This window comes from Cryptomeria japonica, chromosome 1 (genome assembly GCF_030272615.1).
Source record: "Cryptomeria japonica chromosome 1, Sugi_1.0, whole genome shotgun sequence".
In the NCBI taxonomy this organism is placed as follows: Eukaryota; Viridiplantae; Streptophyta; class Pinopsida; order Cupressales; family Cupressaceae; genus Cryptomeria; species Cryptomeria japonica.
The window spans coordinates 123328079-123346924 of NC_081405.1; the positions used below are offsets into that span (position 1 = coordinate 123328079).

Here is an 18846-nt window from a genome sequence, read left to right on the forward strand (position 1 = left end):
GAATCATAACCAAAAAAAAACACTCAAACCTAGATTTTCTTGTTTGACGATACCCTAACTAGGGGTTTGACCGACTTATGACCAAACACTAGCATATCAAGTCTTACCATTACATAACCAAATTCTATTATAGCAATTTAAACCTGCAAGGACATTATCCGGAAGAGGTATTCGTTTTTTTTCCATATCATTTCTATCCATTAATGTCGATCAAGTTTATGGTTTTGAAAATTTAACTTTTATTGAAAAAAAATTCGTATTAGACCACCATTATTATTTAGTCCATGTTAATGATAAGTATTAACTCGATTATGGTGAAATAACTTGTATTAGAGTATGGATTTACTAAATGTTGCTTCTCTAAACTCCAAATATATTATTTACTAATTTGAAATTAAATACGATAAGAAACTGAATTTAAAATTACATAATATCAAGGAGACTGGATTCAAATCCCTTATACTAACTTTAAATTCACTTAATAATCTAAATTCTTCCTTTTTTTTTTTATATGTTACATACATATATCTCTTTTTTTTTCTTTAAAAAAAAATTATATAAAATAATAAAAAAAAAATAATAATTAAAAATTAAATATAATAAACTTTTTTTAAGTTTTCAAAAAAAGAGGGAGGGCACCCACGTGGACACCACGTGGGCCCCCCCCTTGGCAGCCTAAGCTACCATTGGTAGCGCTGCTACCAACTGGTAGCAGCTGCCATGGGGGTCACAAAACACATTTTTTTTTTTAAAATTTATTTTGTTATAGTAAATAAAGAAAACAGTCTAAAGAAAATAACAAATCCTTTGTGCACCCAGACAGCCAGAGACAGGGAAAAAAAGAACAAGTTCCAGCAACCCCTCTCCATTTTTATATATAATTTTTTTGAAAGAAAATCACATTCCAGCAATCTCCATTTTGAAAGAAAATCCCCAGTCCATATTTTTTTTTCTAGATTGCTCATAATAAACAACCAACTGAGGAACTATTTTTTTTTGAATAACATGAACAAAACACCCAAAACGAAAATGTAAAAAACCCCATTTTCCATTTATCACAGAATGCCAAGAGTTTCAAAACAATAGAAGAAAATGTTGAGTAACCCTCCCATTAAGCAAATCTTTGGCACAAGGAAGATGTCTTCTCACACAAAGATCCAACAAAACAAATTTCTAACAATTTTTCTACAAGAAACTTCTCATGGCAAACAATGGAAAATCTGAAAACCAATGTTGCAAATAAGAAAAAATACAAAACCCTTTTTTTTTGTAAACATTTTAATCAAGCTGATGATCAGATTCCAACCTGAAGACGCATTCCAGGAAGAATATTTTGAAGAAGAGCTCCCAAATCTGCTGCTCTAAAACTCCATCTTCTTCCAAAATCCCCCATCTCTCCTCCAAAGACCATTATTTTTCCAAAAAAAAGACCAAAAGAAAAGAACCCCCAAAAACATTTCCCAACTAGTTTAAAAATGAGAAACCCTATTTTTGCCCTAATTTTCAATTTCGAATTTAGGCATTTATTTTTTTTTGAAAATAAAAGAAACATGAGAATGGAAATCATTATTTTCCATTACTCAATAAATCTAACTTGTTTTATTCTCATTAAAATTAACACGCTTCTGTTTCTTATTTAATCTCTAATTTTAATCTCTAAATATCAATTTAGGCCTACATTTATATTTCGGAACTATTGACCGGGTAAGGCGTTTTGATTAATTTAATTTTCTAAAAATCAATCTTTTTATACTATATCAACTATACAAGTAAAAAGGAAATAATTTCTTTTTAAGTAATAAAATTTACCCTTTTTCTTCCAACATGCGAAAATGATTAATTTATTTCTATTTCTCAATTGACTTTTAAATTTTTCCTTTCTAAAACACATAACTCAATAAATTCGTTATTTTAAAATTAGCTATTAAATTAACTCGCTATAACATAATAAAGCGACATTTTTAAATAAATGACTAATCTAATGCAAGAGTCTTATTTATTCTAATTTCTCAACTACAAATGCGTAAATGTTACAAATGCGTAAATGAGCACACTAACCCAAGTTAAATACCTTAAGCTTGCTACAATAATAATTAAAGCAATCCCTTTAAATTAACGATTACTCGTATAGAAGAAACTACCTATTTAGATTTCTATATCACTAATGTGTACGTCTACTCATTAAATTGAATTTAATACTTAGGATAACAAACTCCACTTACCTCGCGCAAGGCACGCAAATCGAGGAAGTCTTTCAAATCTCTCGACACGCATCCCAATGAAAAACAAGCCCCACGAATCCACACACGATGCTCACCTAACCATGGCTAAGGCAAGACGAGAGTTATATGACCACCAAATCCGAATTCTAAAGATGAAAGAGGCATACTCAACCTTGCAAATCCCAAAGGAGGTGAACCTTGCCCTAAGCGGTGTTGTACCTGAAATCTCCTGCACCCATGAATTCATACAAGCATGCATATATAGATACATATTCAATGAAGGCGTTAGCTCAAGATTTATCACAAGGGTTAGGAACAATTACATTTACACGAGAATCGATGCAAAAGCACAATAATAAGTATGCACAGTTATTTATATTATCTAAACTACACATTTCACCATGGTTAACCTACATTTCAAGAATGCCACATAGGAAGTCAATCATGGTCAAACGGGTTTTACAAGTCTAACTAGGGTATGGGCATTACATATAACAATTACAATCTTAATCATCATGAGCAACAAAGTCTTAAAGTGCAAATAGATATCAAACCAATAAGGTCTCCCCCTGGTCCAATTGATATTGGGACTTAGGGTGTCTAATAAGAACACTGAGTTTGCAGGGATGTGATAGACAAATCTAATTATGATGGTAAACAAATTTCAAGGATTTTTTAGAAGTTCTTTGGATTTGAATTTCTATCAGAATTTTTGGTAAACTCTATGTCTTAGTGTAAAACTATATGTATATGATGTTGTGAATTTAACATGAATGAAAACCGCTGTTAAATAAGAACCAAGGAGTTTCAAGCCCTTGACAGAATAATTGATTTTCAAATGAATTATCAATTTGCAAGCTAGTTTTTCTTGCTGATTTTGCATGTTGAAAAGTTTCTTTAAGGAGTATAATGGTAAGAGATTAAAATAGGTGACACAGGGCACCCTTGAGTTGTAGAGGTAAATGAAACCAGTGCATTCAGAATCAAGAATTGCAGGCAAGTACCTGTGACTGTCTGAGGCAGTGTGCATGAGCCTGGAGCACTGGGCCTCAAAACATCCAAATAAATTTTTAGACAGTTTTCAGTTGTTCATTTCAATTTCCAACACTTCTCATCCTTTCTAACTGTCATTCTGATATCTATATCAGTTTTGTGTACAAGAAGACACTTTTATGAATATAAAAGTGACTCTTCTTTTACACAGCTTTCAAGTTTTAAGTGCATCATTCAGGATTGTATTACTTATGTACTTCTTGTTGTATACATATGTATGGTAGGTGTAATTGATAAGTTCAAAGTGTATCTGAAATTGATTTGATATGGGATGCTTATTAATAAGTTTGTCTTAAAATTATCTTTTTCAAATTTCCTGAGTATTTTCACCACATCTGAAATTGTCTTGTCAAGTCCAATCCCAACACTATGAGTGAAACTTTGAGCCATTTTTTCTCGCTCTACAAGAGGTTAATTTTCAGATTATAAGCTTAATTCTCTTTGTTTTTTGGACATCTAATAGGGATGTAAATGAAGGGACAAAAAAGCTCATTCTCATGCTTCGTAAATTTTGCCTCATCTTAAATGATTTTCATCAAATCATGTTTGATGACATATTTTATTTCTTGAAAAGGAAGATTTCCTTGTTTTAGTTACCTTTACTTGGTATAGATTTGAAAAAATGCAACAATCTGATATATTTATCAAATAGTATGTACGCTGACTGCTTGGAGTTATTAGGTGCTTGAGAGGTTTTTTTTGGCTTAACTTTGATCCCTTTACACATCACTTGTGTAGTTTCCTATAATGTCCCTTCTTGGAATCTTCCCGATTTATGCCTTAGAATAACAATTCCAACTTGGATCGAATGATACAATTCATAAGTTTTGTAATAATATTGTCAACTATATAAGATAATCCAGGTATAGGTCCTACAAACAATATGAATCCACGTATAGGTCCTACAAACAGGGCAGATTGAAATACTTTTTTTCACAGCCACAGGGCTTTATCCATGTTTTCATATGAACATTTAGAATTTTGAAATTTTCCTATATACTTTAAATTTTTCCTATATTTTATATAGCCGTCCCCTTTGCCGTCCCCTGCCGTCCCCAAATTTGGCAAAAAAATTTGCCATCCCGGAAATGCGTGCCGCCGTCCCCTGCCGTCCCCGTCCCGGAAACTCGGGGTAACTTTTTTAAATATTAATAAGCAAATGACTTGTTATTAAAGAGCCTTTTTAGATTGATTGGTTGATATTGAGTTTGATATTAAGACCTTGATAGTGTAATTGAAGTTTAGTTTGCTTTTTATAATAATTTTTTTGTTAAATATTGATGACCAAATGATTTGTTAATAGAATGGCTTTGTAATTGATTAGTTTATTTGTAAATGTTAAAAGTATGATTGATAGTAATTAGTTAAAGAGAAGGATATTGATTATTGTAATTACTTTGAAATTATAGTTGATAATAATGGGCAATTTTATCTGGCTAATGAATATTATTAACATTTGATACAATATTTAAAGAATTATGTTAATTACAAATGATAAGAATTTAATAATTGTAAAATCATAAATGATTTGCTCTCTCTCTCTCTCTCTCTCTCTCTCTCTCTCTCTCTCTCTCTCTCTCTCTCTCTATATATATATATATATATATATATATATATAAGAAGACAACTCCATCAAACAGAAACAAATTTAAGAAGATAAAAAAACCTATTCGAGTAAAAAAACAAAATAATTCGAACGTAAAAGGCCTATTACAAAAAAAAAATCCATCCTTCCATAGATTTCCACAAAAGTAGATTGCTAAAAAAGAGTTGACTTTATTGACACGTACAAAATTTTCAGTACACTTAAAACAGTTGAATTGAAGTGGAACCATATCACACGCATTGTCTTTGATTCGCAATTTCTTAGAGACCCATATTTTTCTTGCCTTTCTTAGGACCAGTTTACTGAATGAAGAAGAGTGGTTCTAAAGAAATTAACTTTCAAGCTCCCATGAAATTGAATCAAATATAGGATAAACAGAACATTTATGTAGACATTCAAATTTGCATTTGAAATGTGATTTAGGAAAATTGTACCTCAGTAAAACTGATAAAATAAAATAAAATGTAAAATAAATCACAAGTTTCATCTCAAAGAACATAGTGAGAATTTTTTTTCTGCATTATTAAATTTCATTAAAAAATGGCAAAGTTGGAATAATAATTCAACCTGTAAATGCTGTGCAAAACACATAAATAGAGGTTACTAAGACATTTCAGCAGTATAGTCTTCAGCTGTTATGTAGTGAATAGCCTGCTTCCAGTCATACCAGCTTTTGGTCCAAACACCTGCAGATCAGAGAGAATAAATTCTCTTCCCATGCATACTGTGCTGAGGAAAGTATGGAACATGTGAAATAGATGTTTAATCTAGGGGCACGCTTGTAACACTTCAAAACAGATTTCTCTACGTGTAAAGAAAAAGTTCCAGTACCTAAAAAGAGAAAAAAGAAAAAAAAATTGAACCAAAACTATCATATCCTTTTTTGTTAGCTAGGTTAACAAAATTCAAGCTTTGAGCAAAGAACAAGGGGAAATCGTAGACATAAACATACTAGCACAAATCATAGTGATGAGACTTGGACTCAGAAAAATCTTGGCATTACTCGCAAATTTAAAAAACATAAATTCTGGACAGAAACCCTCTCGATTGAATTTTGAAGTAGCCATTAAAGGATGAGTGCTGAAATTAATTAGGGATTAGGGACATCAGATTTTTATCAGCAAGAAAATGTGAGCAAAAGATAGCAATTCTATCCAGTCACCTCACAATTAATTTTCTATGAACTGACAGGAAGTTTGCATGTTACATATTACTGTTCTTTTAGTTTTCACCACACAAGCAGTAAATAGAAGTTGGGAGTGATGTACACCTTTATCTTGAATGGAGGCAGCCTTTGCATAAGCCTTCAATTCACCTTAAATATCACAAGTACAGGAGGAATACGGTGCAGTAAAGTAAACCATAACAAATGAGCATTCAACAATAGGTAAAACAAAATAATGGAGGGTGCATGCATTGTACATTAGTCTTACCAATTTTTGAGAAAAATCTCCTAGCAAAACTTTTAAGAAATATGAACACCCATCGGAGCTCTTTTCCTCCTTGAATTTGTGCTTGGGATGAATTGAAACAGCTATTGAGCATTCCTTGCAGTCTTGATTGTTGTTCTTCATGATGAAACTGACAACCTTGTACACTATAAGATGCATTCACTGTTGAGAATCGGGACAAGAAAGTGACTAAAAATAAAGATACATTGAATTTACAAACAAATAAAGAGAGAAGTCTTGCTCCAGCTGGTTTCTAATTTTAATTTTCAACATAATAATGGTGTTGGTGGTCTGTTTTTTCTTGTAAAATAACTAATTCAGGTATATCTCTGTATAGATTGAAAAGTTATTTACCGAAATATTAGCTAAACAATTGGTGGGTCTATTTGGGCATTGGGTATTTACTATGTCCACAAGCTATAATAAATATTGGTGGGAGATGTGATATAGATTTGAGCATTCATTATCCAGCATGTTTATTATGTACTGTGTCCATAGGCAATCATAAAAGTTAAATGTTAAATTGCTGTCAATTTCTCCACACTCTTGCCATATTCATTTCCCCAGTGGTGTCCTTATAATACCATCACAAAATGCAGATATAACAGCTATTAGCCAATTAAAAATTGCCATCAATTTCTCCACGATGGTGCATTGACTGCATTCTATCGCCCTTAAGAGGTAAAAGTTTTCAGCCGATTAGATTTATGGTAAATCATTTGAAAAAGATTTTGTAGTTATAAAATTTATCTTTACTTTAGAAAAGATAAATATTTCTTGAGTATGAGAAAATTCAAACTTCGATTTTGTTAAGAAATACAATCACTAATAACTGATTAAAGAATACCGATTCTAACAGTATTTTGTAACGACAAGTACTATGGTTTAATCCTCTTTCAATCTATTTAGTTATCTATTTGTGTATTTGTAGTAGTTTAAAATTTCAAAGAGGCAATAATCGTTTGGGGAATTAATTGGCAAAACAAAAGTATAAGATTTTTTCAAAAAGTCGGGAAAAAATCGGATTTACGAAAAAACGTAAAAAATTGCAGAAAAACAATCAAAAACTACTTTTTTTGATATTTTAGGGCATTTCCATAGCATAGAGATATCATAGGCAAATAAAATAGACACTTGAACACATGAATTGTAGGAAATAGATTTTCGTTGTTTATATTCATATCATTGATTACATTGCACAAAATATACTACACCATAAATAATATCTAGATGGTGATAGATGTCAAAATGTCAATTACAATATAGTTTGTGACTTTGAACAAAGTCAACCTGTAAACTAAGTACAAAATTTCAAAAAATCAAATGTAGGCAATGACATGCTAGAGGACACGAGGCCCTGATGATGAAGCTCCCAAGTGAAAGCCTCTCCTAATTCGTTGAACCCATTCAGCACCCACGTTGGCTTCCGTCATGAGATCAAAATCTTCAGTCTCAAGCGGATGATCATCATGAACATCATCATCATCATCATCATCATCATCATCATCAGCAACAACAATAATCAACTCACACTCAGGATATATCTCATCGAGGTCAATTGGCAAGCCTTCCTCAATAGTTCCTGATTTTGCCCATGTAGAAATTACTGTTTGTCTTCCAAGTGAAAAACACAACGAATAGTGAATACAATTTCAAAAACTGCAAATATATATTAATACTCTCACCTTGAGTTTTCCTTATCTTCAAGCAGAGGTTGTGATGAACAAATACCAAGTCATTCATCCGTTGTTGTGATAGGCGGTTGCGTTTCTTGGAATGTACGTGTTAAAAAAAACTCCAATTACGCTCACAAGCTGATGAGTTGCATGGTTGGCTCAAAATGCGCACTACCATCCACCTTAAATTTGGTATTTCATCTCCAAAAGAAGCTCACCATGCAGCTGAAAAACACATTATACGAAGATGATATTGTAAGACTAAGAATATCTTATAAATGGGCTGGACCCAAACATGTAACGTGGAGGCAATTTTGGGCTGGACCCAAACATTTAACATGGAGGCAAGTAAAATGTAACTTATAAAATATCAATGCAATTTAAATAAATAAACAAGCAAGCCGACTTGATGTATTAAGTGCCAAATGTTGGATATAAAACCAACAGCAAATGAAGTTATTGTAATCATCATCAACACTTGTAATCTGCTCTCCAATATTTGGCGATCTCTCTCCCTCTCTCTTGTGCGAACTTGCTCCTCATCCATTGTGTGAAGGCTGGCTGTTAGGTGATGCTATCAAGATCTTGCGAAGTTAATGAAGAATTGCCTTGTGCGAATTAGATGCTGATGATAAGGGCTGCAATCTCCATTATCATATAAGAGGAATTCAAAACTGCTAACTTGCTGGTTGAACAACAACTTGAGATAAGCACACTTGCCTTGTAATTGCCTACATTTGAGATAATACATATTGTACTTTGTGGCTGAGTTTTTCACCTCCAAGAGGGAGGTTTTCCTAGGGTATTGGTGTGTCTTGTGTTTTTATTGCTGTTACTGTTCTGTTATAACTTGATCATTCAAATTAATATCTGATTGCTTAAAATTAACATGGTATCAGAGCTTTAGGTTCATTCAAAATAATTAGATTATTAGTTGTCCTTCACTTTTAGTTTGTTGTTTTAGTTTTGCAAGATGGTTACAGGTCTGAAAGTAGAGGACAAACTTGAAGGTGCCCTCAATTTTACATCATGGAAGGTTCGTGTCCTCCTTGCTCTTGAAGAATTAGAGCTGTTACAGTTTGTGGAAGACAAGGATCTGACTGAACCTTCGGATCTGGAAGAACTAAAGCAATTCAAGAAGAATGCTCTCAAGGCAAAGAAGTTCCTTATTGATTCCGTGAAGGATCATCTTGTTCTAGTTATCTCCTAACTGAAGACAGCCCGAGAGATGTTTAAACATCTTGAAGGGATATATGAGATCAACAACATCAACCAGACACTTACATTGAGGCAACAACTTCTTCAAGTCAAAATGAGCAAAGGAGATTCAGTCATGTCCTTCTTCATGAAGATTTCATAATTGAAGGACCAACTCAACGCCATTGGAAGTGAAGTTGTGGACAAGGATATTGTCATGTTTGCCTTGAATGGTCTTCCTGACTCTTGGGATCCTTTCATTCAAAGCATAAGTGGAAGAGCTGAATTCCCTTCCTTCGATCGCCTCTAGTCATATTGCATTCAAGAGGAGTCACGCCTTGCTGCCAGAGGAATGCATGAAGGCACTCATGGAGGAGATCAACATGTGCTTGCATCTCAACATGTTAGAAGAAAGGGAGGCCACTGGAAGAAGAACAACTTCAAAAGAGATAGAGACTTCAGACCTCCTGCTTACGATTCAAGGAAGAAGCCAAGGGATCTTTCACATGTCCGTTGCTTTAGATGCGACAAGCTTGGACATTATGCCAAAGAATGTCAGAATCCGCCCATGCAATGAGAGGCCAACTTGAATGAAGTTGCAAACTTAGAGGATAATGAAGACTATCTCTTCATTTCTGCCTTGTCCAGTAATGTGCCAACCGATAGTAACACTTAGTTGATAGACAGTGGTGCATCTAGACACATCACGGGATGTCGAGAGCATTTCTCAGACTTGATGGAGAAAGAGTCCAACCTTCATGTGGTAATTGGTGATGATGCTCAGTATTCGGTAAGAGGTTTTGGTAGCACTTTAAATTTAGAATCAGGCATGTCCTTGCATCTTAGTGATATTTTATTTGTTCCTAGAATTAAGAGGAATTTAATTTCTATTTCTGCCCTAGAAGATAAAGGTTATCAAATAGCATTTTCTGAGGGTAAAGTAGTTGCATGGCTTAAGAAATAACTCTCAGGACGTGCATACCTTCTTATGGGCTGAAGCATCCAAGACTGCAGTGTACATTCAGAATAGATGCCCTCACTGTGTCCTGAAGAACATAACTCTCGAGGAAGCTTTCATTGGAGTCAAACCAGATATCAACCACTTAAGGATCTTTGGAAGTTCTATCTATGTTCATGTGCTGAAGGAAAAGAGGACTAAGTTAGAGCCTTTCGGGAAGAAGGGTATCCTTGTTGGATATAGTGAATCTTCCAAGGCATTTCACATCTACATTCCCGGTCAAAGGTATATTGAGGTAAGTAGGGATGTTACCTTTGAAGAAAATATTGCTTTCAAGAAATCTAAAGGTTCTCTTATTAATAATGATACAAAAGTCAATGATAATCAAAATATGGATATTGATACTAACCTTGAGATTCAGAGGAAGTCTATTGAGCCTCCTGAACCTATTGAGCATGATGATTCTCCCGAGCCTCTGGTTCCAACTGATGGACTTAGAGATATTGCAGTTAGCAAGAAAAGACCACTTTGGGTTAGAAACACAATTCAAGATGCAAAAAAGTTTGCAGCTCCTAGTGGCACTTTTAGAGAAAGTAAGAGACCTCAGAAGCTTTCCAACTATGTTGCAATGATGTGCAACATCATTGAGGCTGAACCATCTAGCATAGAAGAAGCTATGAGCCAGCAAGCATGGAAGTTAGCTATGGACGAAGAGTATCAATCCATCATCAAGAATGATGTGTGAATCCATCATCAAGAATGATGTCTGGGATATTGTGCCTAGACCTAAAGGTAAGTCTGTTGTTTCTTCCAAGTGGTTGTTTAAAATTAAACATGCTGCCGATGGTAGTATAGAGAAATATAAAGCTAGATTTGTAGCTTGTGGTTTTTCTCAAAAGGAAGACATAGATTATGAAGAAACATTTGCTCCTATTGCTATATATACTTCTATTAGAACTATTATAGCTATTGCTGCAGCCAAAGGTTGGAAGTTACATCAGATGGATGTAAAGACTGCTTTCCTTAATGGGTGTTATTGAGGAAGAAGTCTATATTGAACAACCTGAAGGTTATGAGATTCATAATAGAGAAACTCATGTGTGCAGACTGAAGAAAACTCTCTACAGCCTCAAGCAAGCTCCTAGAGCTTGGTATGAAAGAATTGATAAGTACTTAGTTAGTTTAGGGTTTTATAAGAATGATGCTGATCCTAACATTTACTTTAAAGCAAAGAAGCATTAATCGTTTGGGGAATTAATCGGCAAACCAAAAGTATACGATTTTTTGAAAAAATCGGAAAAAAATCAGAAAAAAAATCGGATTTACAAAAAACATAAAAAATTGAAGAAAAACAATCAAAAGCTACCTTTTTTATATATTTAAGGGCATTTCCATTGCATAGAAATATTGTAACCAAATAAAATAGAGACTTCAATACATGAATTGTAGAAAATAGATTTTCTTTGTTTATATTCATATTGCTGATTACATTGCACAAAACATACCACAATATAAATAATAATTAGATGGTGACAGCTGTCAAAATAGATTAAATCATTTAATCATTTAGGGACACATTATACGTCATCAAAATATCCAACCCAAAGGAAATTATTAGATCTGCGGTTGCACATGGCAGGTGATAAAGAAGAGACAAGCACAACTATTCCTGCTAGTTTCGCGATTCTGCTATTCTCGAGTCTCCCATTTTGCAACTAGTTGAGATCTACCCAATGGTGTCCTAGGTTTTGGGTGTCCTTTTTAGGGTTTTTTGAAAAAAATTCGCGATTTATTCCAAACTTCAATCACGATTTACAATGCAACTATACACGATTTAATTGACAATAAGTTGTTGACTTTAGGTCAACGATTACAGGGAAAAAATCGGGAGCAGGGCCGACTTAATCATAATTGCGATTAATCGTGATTCAATGCCGATTAATGCTTCACTGCTTTAAAGTATTTAATGGTGAAATGCAAATTCTGGTTTTATATGTGGATGATTTATTTCTAACTGGTGAAGATAGTCTCATCATTAGGTGTAAAAAGGAATTAGCTACTGAATTTGAAATGAAGGATCTAGGTCTAATGCATTACTTTCTAGGGTTAGAAGTGTGGCAAAGACCTAATGAAATTATTCTAAGTCAAGGTAAATATATTATTGATATATTGAAAAGATTTGGTATGATGGATTGTAAACCTATGTCTACTCCTATGCAAAACTAACTTGAAAAAGTTGAGTATTTCTGCAGCTAACTCTGATTTTGCAGATCCTTCAGAGTACAGGCAGTTGATTGGATCCTTGATGTATCCAGTCAACACTAGACCAGATATTTGCTATGCAGTGAGTGCACTTAGCCAATTCATGAACCAACCAAAGCATGTTCACTTGGTGGCAGCCAAACACATCTTGAGATACTTGCGTGGAACAGTTGGCCATGGACTGAGGTATCCAATCAACACAGTAATCGATTTGGAAGGCTACTTTGATTTTGATTGGGTTGGAAGTGTTACTGACAGGAAAAACACTTTAGGGATCTGCTTCAGCTTGGGTTCCGCTATGATCTCTTGGGCCAATAGGAAACAATTCTCAGTTGCATTAAGTACTGCAGAAGCTAAAGACATTGCTTCAAGTGTGGCAACTAGAGAAGCAGTTTGGCTTCGCAAGCTTTTTGCTGGGTTGTTTGGACAACCTTGGGAATCCACTGTTATTTATTGTGATAATCAGAGTTGTATTAAAATGTCTAATAATCCCGTGTTTCATGATAGGTCAAAACATGTGGAAACTCATTATCACTATGTTCGTGATATGGCACAAAGAGGTGCCATCCATCTGAAATATATCAGTATTGATGAACAGGTTTTAGATGTTCTCACCAAGCCTCTAGCTCGAGTGAAGTTTGAGTACTTCAGAGAGATGCTTGGAATTGTGGAGAACACGACATTGATTGAGAGGGAGTCTCAATCTTAGTGATGCAATTTAGTTTGCATCCTCCACCCTCTGCGGGCAATGCAAGGTGGAGTCACCCTCCGCGGGCAATGCATGGTGACATTGTATCTTTCTCTGGGAGAAGGATGAGGTGTAAGACCTCTTCCACCTTCTGCGGGCAATGCAAGATGGACATCATGAAATGAGTTCATGATATTAATGTGTTTTATTGCAAGTATACCCTATGAAGCTTATACATTCATCCTTGTGGGCAATGCAAGATGAAAGTCATGAATGAATCATGACAAGTGGCAGTTATCCTCTCTAGCTAAGAGGGAGTGTTGAAAATAATAGCTAGTTCGGATACCTGACTATGGCACTTTAATATTGTTGAAGTCAAATGCATTATCTCTCATGTGATTCGAACTATTGGGCTGGACCCAATCATGTAACGTGGTGGCAAATAAATGGGCTGGACCCAAACATGTAACGTGGAGGCAAGTAAAATGTAACTTGTAAAATATCAATGCAATTTAAATAAATAAACAAGCAAGCCGACTTGATGTATTAAGCGCCAAAGGTTGGATATAAAACCAACAGCAAATGAAGTTATTGTAATCATCATCAACACTTGTAATCTGCTCTCCAATATTTGGTGCTCTCTCTCTCTCTCTCTTGTGCGAACTTGCTCCTCATCCATTGTGTGAAGGCTGGCTGTTAGGTGATGCTATCAAGATCTTGCGAAGTTAATGAAGACTTGCCTTGTGCGAATTAGATGCTGATGATAAGGGCTGCAATCTCCATTATCATATAAGAGGAATTCAGATCTGCTAACTTGCTGGTTGAACAACAACTTGAGATAAGCACACTTGCCTTGTAATTGCCTACATTTGAGATAATACATATTGTATTTTGTGGCTGGGTTTTTCACCTCTAAGAGGGAGGTTTTCCCAGGGTATTGGTGTGTCTTGTGTTTTTATTGCTGTTACTGTTCTGTTATAACTTGATCATTCAAATTAATATCTGATTGCTTAAAATTAACATTATTCACCTTTGCCAAATAGAGTTGTCTTTGCTAAACTTCTAGAATATCTGAATAAAGCAAATTCAATTAAATTTATGTTTTATTTCTGAACTTTTAAAGACAAGTAATTTTTTTATGTATTAGATTGGTTCTATGACTTATCTATATTAGATATCTTAGGCCTTTAGTTTGAAATTTTTTGTAGGGGTGTACTCTTAAAGATGGAGGAAGAATATATTGAAAAGATATGTTCCCAAATATTAAGCTTCAAGCCAGATTTAGTCATTACTGAGAAGGGCTTGAGTGATCTTGCAGCTCACTATTTGAGCAAAGCAGGAGTCAGTGCAATTCGAAGGTTAAGGAAAACAGATAACAATAGAATTGCCAAAGCTTGTGGAGCAACGGTTATAAATAGACCAGAAGAATTGCAAGAAAGTGATGTGGGAACTGGAGCAGGATTGTTTGAGGTTCAAAAAATCGGTGATGAATATTTTACTTTTATAGTTGACTGCAATGATCCAAAAGCTTGCACAGTTTTGTTAAGAGGTGCAAGCAAAGACTTATTGAATGAGGTGGAGCGAAATCTTCAGGTAATCACTATAGTTTATTTGGAATTCATCATTTATATGAATGTTTGCTCATACTTCAAAGATTTGAGACATCGGGCATAATAAGCTTAGCTGTTGTACATTTCTGTGACACAGGATCCAATGTGTGTTGCCCGAAACATGATAAAGAATCCTAAGCTTGTTCCAGGTGGTGGTGCAGCTGAGCTTACTGTATCAGCAACAAGCAAAAGAGTTCATCAATTGAGGGTGTAGAAAAGGTATATTGGTGGTCATCAAATATATTAATGGAGTTCGAGCTTCTTATGTTTGAAGTGAATAACATTGCTTTCTGTAATCTTAACACCTTCATTTGCATGTGTAACAGTGGCCCTATGAAGCGGTGGCACAAGCTTTCGAGGCAATTCCTAGAACTTTGACTCAGAATTGTGGTGTGAATGTTGTTAGAACCATGACAGCGTTGCATGCAAAGGTGATTATTAGATTATGTTATCTGAATCATCAGTGCTCAATTTTTTATCTTAACTGAAGCTAATTATTTTTGCTTAATTGTAGCTTATTTGCATATTTTGATACCTTTGCACGGTGCTTGTTAATTGAGCTTATATAATATTGTATTGGCCACCTCATGTAGCATGCCAATGGGGAAAATGTGTGGATTGGGATCGATGGAAACACTGGAGAAATCACTGATATGAAAGAACGCGGGGTATGTGAGTTTTAAAAGCCGTTTCTTTAAATCTTTCATAAGTAATATAGTTTATTATATGATATGATATGCCTTTTTCTTCTGCAGATATGGGATGCTTATAATGTGAAGGCACAGACATTTAAAACGGCTATCGAGGCAGCCTGTATGCTTCTTAGGATTGATGACATTGTGAGTGGCATAAAGAAGAAGCAACCTCAGGGTGGTCCAACGAAATCAAAGCCTCAAATGGAGGATGGCGATAATGTTGACAGTGAACAGATGATTCCAGAATGATTGGTTGTATAGTTACAATGAACAGAAGATCAATACCGGCAGTTACGTTGAGCTTGGTATATGACTCACCTGTTAGGATTAGCTTTGCTGATGGGTGAATATTTATTTTTTGTTGAAAGGTATCGCTTTGCAATGATTAAAATTGAGAATGAGTTATTTTTATTATTATTTTGCGGTTTAATTCCAAGTTCTGCCTGTTTTATTGCAGTTTGTTCTCCCTGTTCTTGACTTGAAGTTGGACTATAAGCATGTATTCCTGAGTATTCATTTTATTTTTAGCTAAGTCATTTTGATATATTCAGTGTTTTACCAGTACCACTTTGTACTTGAAAGTTATGTTAGCTTGATAGACTTGTGTTTCAGAATTGATGTAAATGAACATACATTTTTTCTTCCAAGATCATGATTTTGCTATGTTGTTATCGGGATGTGCCCTTGTAAGATCCCTAATAAACTTGATAAAGGTATTCTGCCATTTTTCAATACAAACACCATATATCTGTCACGTCCTAATAGAAAAATAAATAGTACATTGAGATATGGAGGGGCATTGAGCTCAATATATAGAGAGTGAACCTGGAGATGCTACAGTTTGATTTAAAATCGTAGTTAAATGTGTAACCTATGCTACACTATTATGCTTCAGAATTGTCAGACCTAAAGTGGGTTTGATCCTCTTACCTTGACCGACTTTTCCAATATAACATGTGTAAAAGATGACTGCAGTCAACTAGATATGTATAGTAGGTTATGAAATGCTTTATTGCGTATTAAATATGATCAGCAGCAGGCATAAACTGATCATAACGTTGACAAACAATTCACGTGAAATATGCAATTGATTAACCTCATTACCTTAGGATAACATGACCTATTTATTCAGTGTGATTGTCATATATGATTTTATTTTTCTCAAATAACTAATTTTCTGGACAATCGTCTTCAGCCTTTTAAAGTGATACTTATTTTCCTTGGTAAAATTTTGCAACTTATTGTCAGTTTCCCCGAACACGGTCATATTTCCAATGCAAGCGTAACTGTTTTTTGCTTTTTATTAAGGTATATTGTCATTATAGTTCCTAAATAGGGGAAGAGTACCAGTAGCTGTTATAACTAACCTTGCACATCTTAAGCTTCTAAATAATACATCAGATTTTGACAATTTTTTTGGTTCTTTGTATGCTACTTAAGTGCTTATAGCTATTGTCTTGGTTTCTGGGTAGTTACGATGAACATTGTGGTATTCGTTATACATGTATGGGTCAAAAAGTGGTCATTTCGAGTTGATGTCCCATGCATATTCCCTATTGTCCCATTAATTGTTCGCTTTGACCACCACAAAATTTGCATAATATATCCAATACTTATTGGTACCAATAAAGTTGCACAATTGATCTAATTAGTAACTGTTTTTTCAGCTATTGGGTATTACCAATGGGCGGCTTTTGGCCAACTAGATGATTTTTTAGTGGGCTTTTAATTAGTGCAATCCAATGAACAGTAATTGCAACATTACAACATGGGCAATAACTAGGCGCCTTCCTATGCACGGATGAGGATAAACCACGCCATAAAATACTTTGTATTAATTCCCAAAGTACTTACACCAAGTTTCCTGATATCATTCATCATATACATTATAGAATCATTTTTTGACATATAAATTAACAAACTTTCAGTGTCTATTAATTTCATTTTGAGATTTTATCAACAAAGTGCATATGCATAATACAACAAAATGAAAAGGTTCAAAGGTTGCAAGTAAAGAATTTAAGAAAATAGACAATGTAAGGTCTATGTTGCTATGCCTTTGTCTCATCCTAGCATTTATCAAATTCTTCACATGTCATCTCCTCATCAATTAATGTGACATTTTTGTGATTATATCATTTTAACATGGTTTGTTGATGAAAGGAGTTTAGTGATTTCGAAGGTGCAAGAAACTATCTTGACAAAGAGGTAACTTTCTTTCTTTGGATGAAGTTTTACAAAAGGAAGTGAATTGTTAGTATTTTCAACTCCATTGTATCACTACCATGCCATGTCCATCATTTAATAGGGTCACCTTGTTTTTGTGCAACTTTTATGTATTTTTTCTTTTAGTTTGCTAGTTGTTGGATTGTGAAGATTAGTAAAGGAAAGTTGTGTTCAAAGTAGAATTGACTCCTCACTCGAATACATATTTCAAAGAATTTTCATTCAAATTTCTCCTATTTTCATCATTAGAGGGCATGTTTCTAGTGGTTGGTGCATACATGATGGGTTTGAGATGCTTATATAATTTTAAATAATTTGTAATAAAAAAATTTGTTTTACTTGCCTTAATATGTTATGAAATGTTTCATAAATCTCTTCAAGGCTAGGAATGTATCAAAATCTATAGACATTTATAACAAGTGAAATGAATGAGCAAACACATTTTTAAACAAAAATTGAAAAGTGGATGTTAATATAAAATGGATAAGATTATTATATTAAGAATGTTAGTAAACTAAAAATTAACTAATCAAAAATAGAATTCTCTTACCTCATTGTGGATTGCTAATTGCTATCAAGAATCTTTTGTTTCATAATTTTTTTAAGTAATGTTTTTATTAGATTATTTGACTTTAGATTAACCATCATCAATTGTATAACCTCCTATATTTCAAACATTCTTTCTAAGAAATTGAAGTAACTAACATATCTAGTCTCTATGGGTTAGAGGAATTCATTATTTAAAAAAGTTCTGAAGAGAGCTTGCAAAAACATATGAATGCTTCTAGCTTTTAACACCACTTTCTTCAGCTAGTCTGTCTTCTTAGTCTTTCAAAGCATTGTTTAACAATGAACACAACATATGTTTGAAATATGTGCTTGTAAGAATCTTCCATGTCCATCTTGAATTATACATGTGCCAAATCTTTTACAACCATGTATACCGCTTAAGTCCTCAATTTCTTCTATAACCTCTCTCAAATTCTAAAATTCAAAGTTTACAACTTTGCACTTCGTTGAACAATCATTATCTCCACTAAAATAAGAGCCAACTACATGTATGATCATGCTATTGATTTGTCCCTAATATATAAAATATTGGTCCCACTCATCAATGACAATAGAGTTTCTTGTTTTCATGTAAGCATGCCCATGTCTACCAAATCACTTTAGAATATTCTTTATCAAGAAAGGTAGTGTAT

General features: G+C 34.0%; 1 pseudogene; it reads left to right on the forward strand.

Moving 5' to 3' along the window:
* LOC131026694 (T-complex protein 1 subunit gamma-like) overlaps positions 1–15976 on the forward strand; it is a 60054-nt pseudogene extending 44078 nt beyond the window's left edge.
* Positions 15977–18846: the final 2870 nt, after the last annotated feature.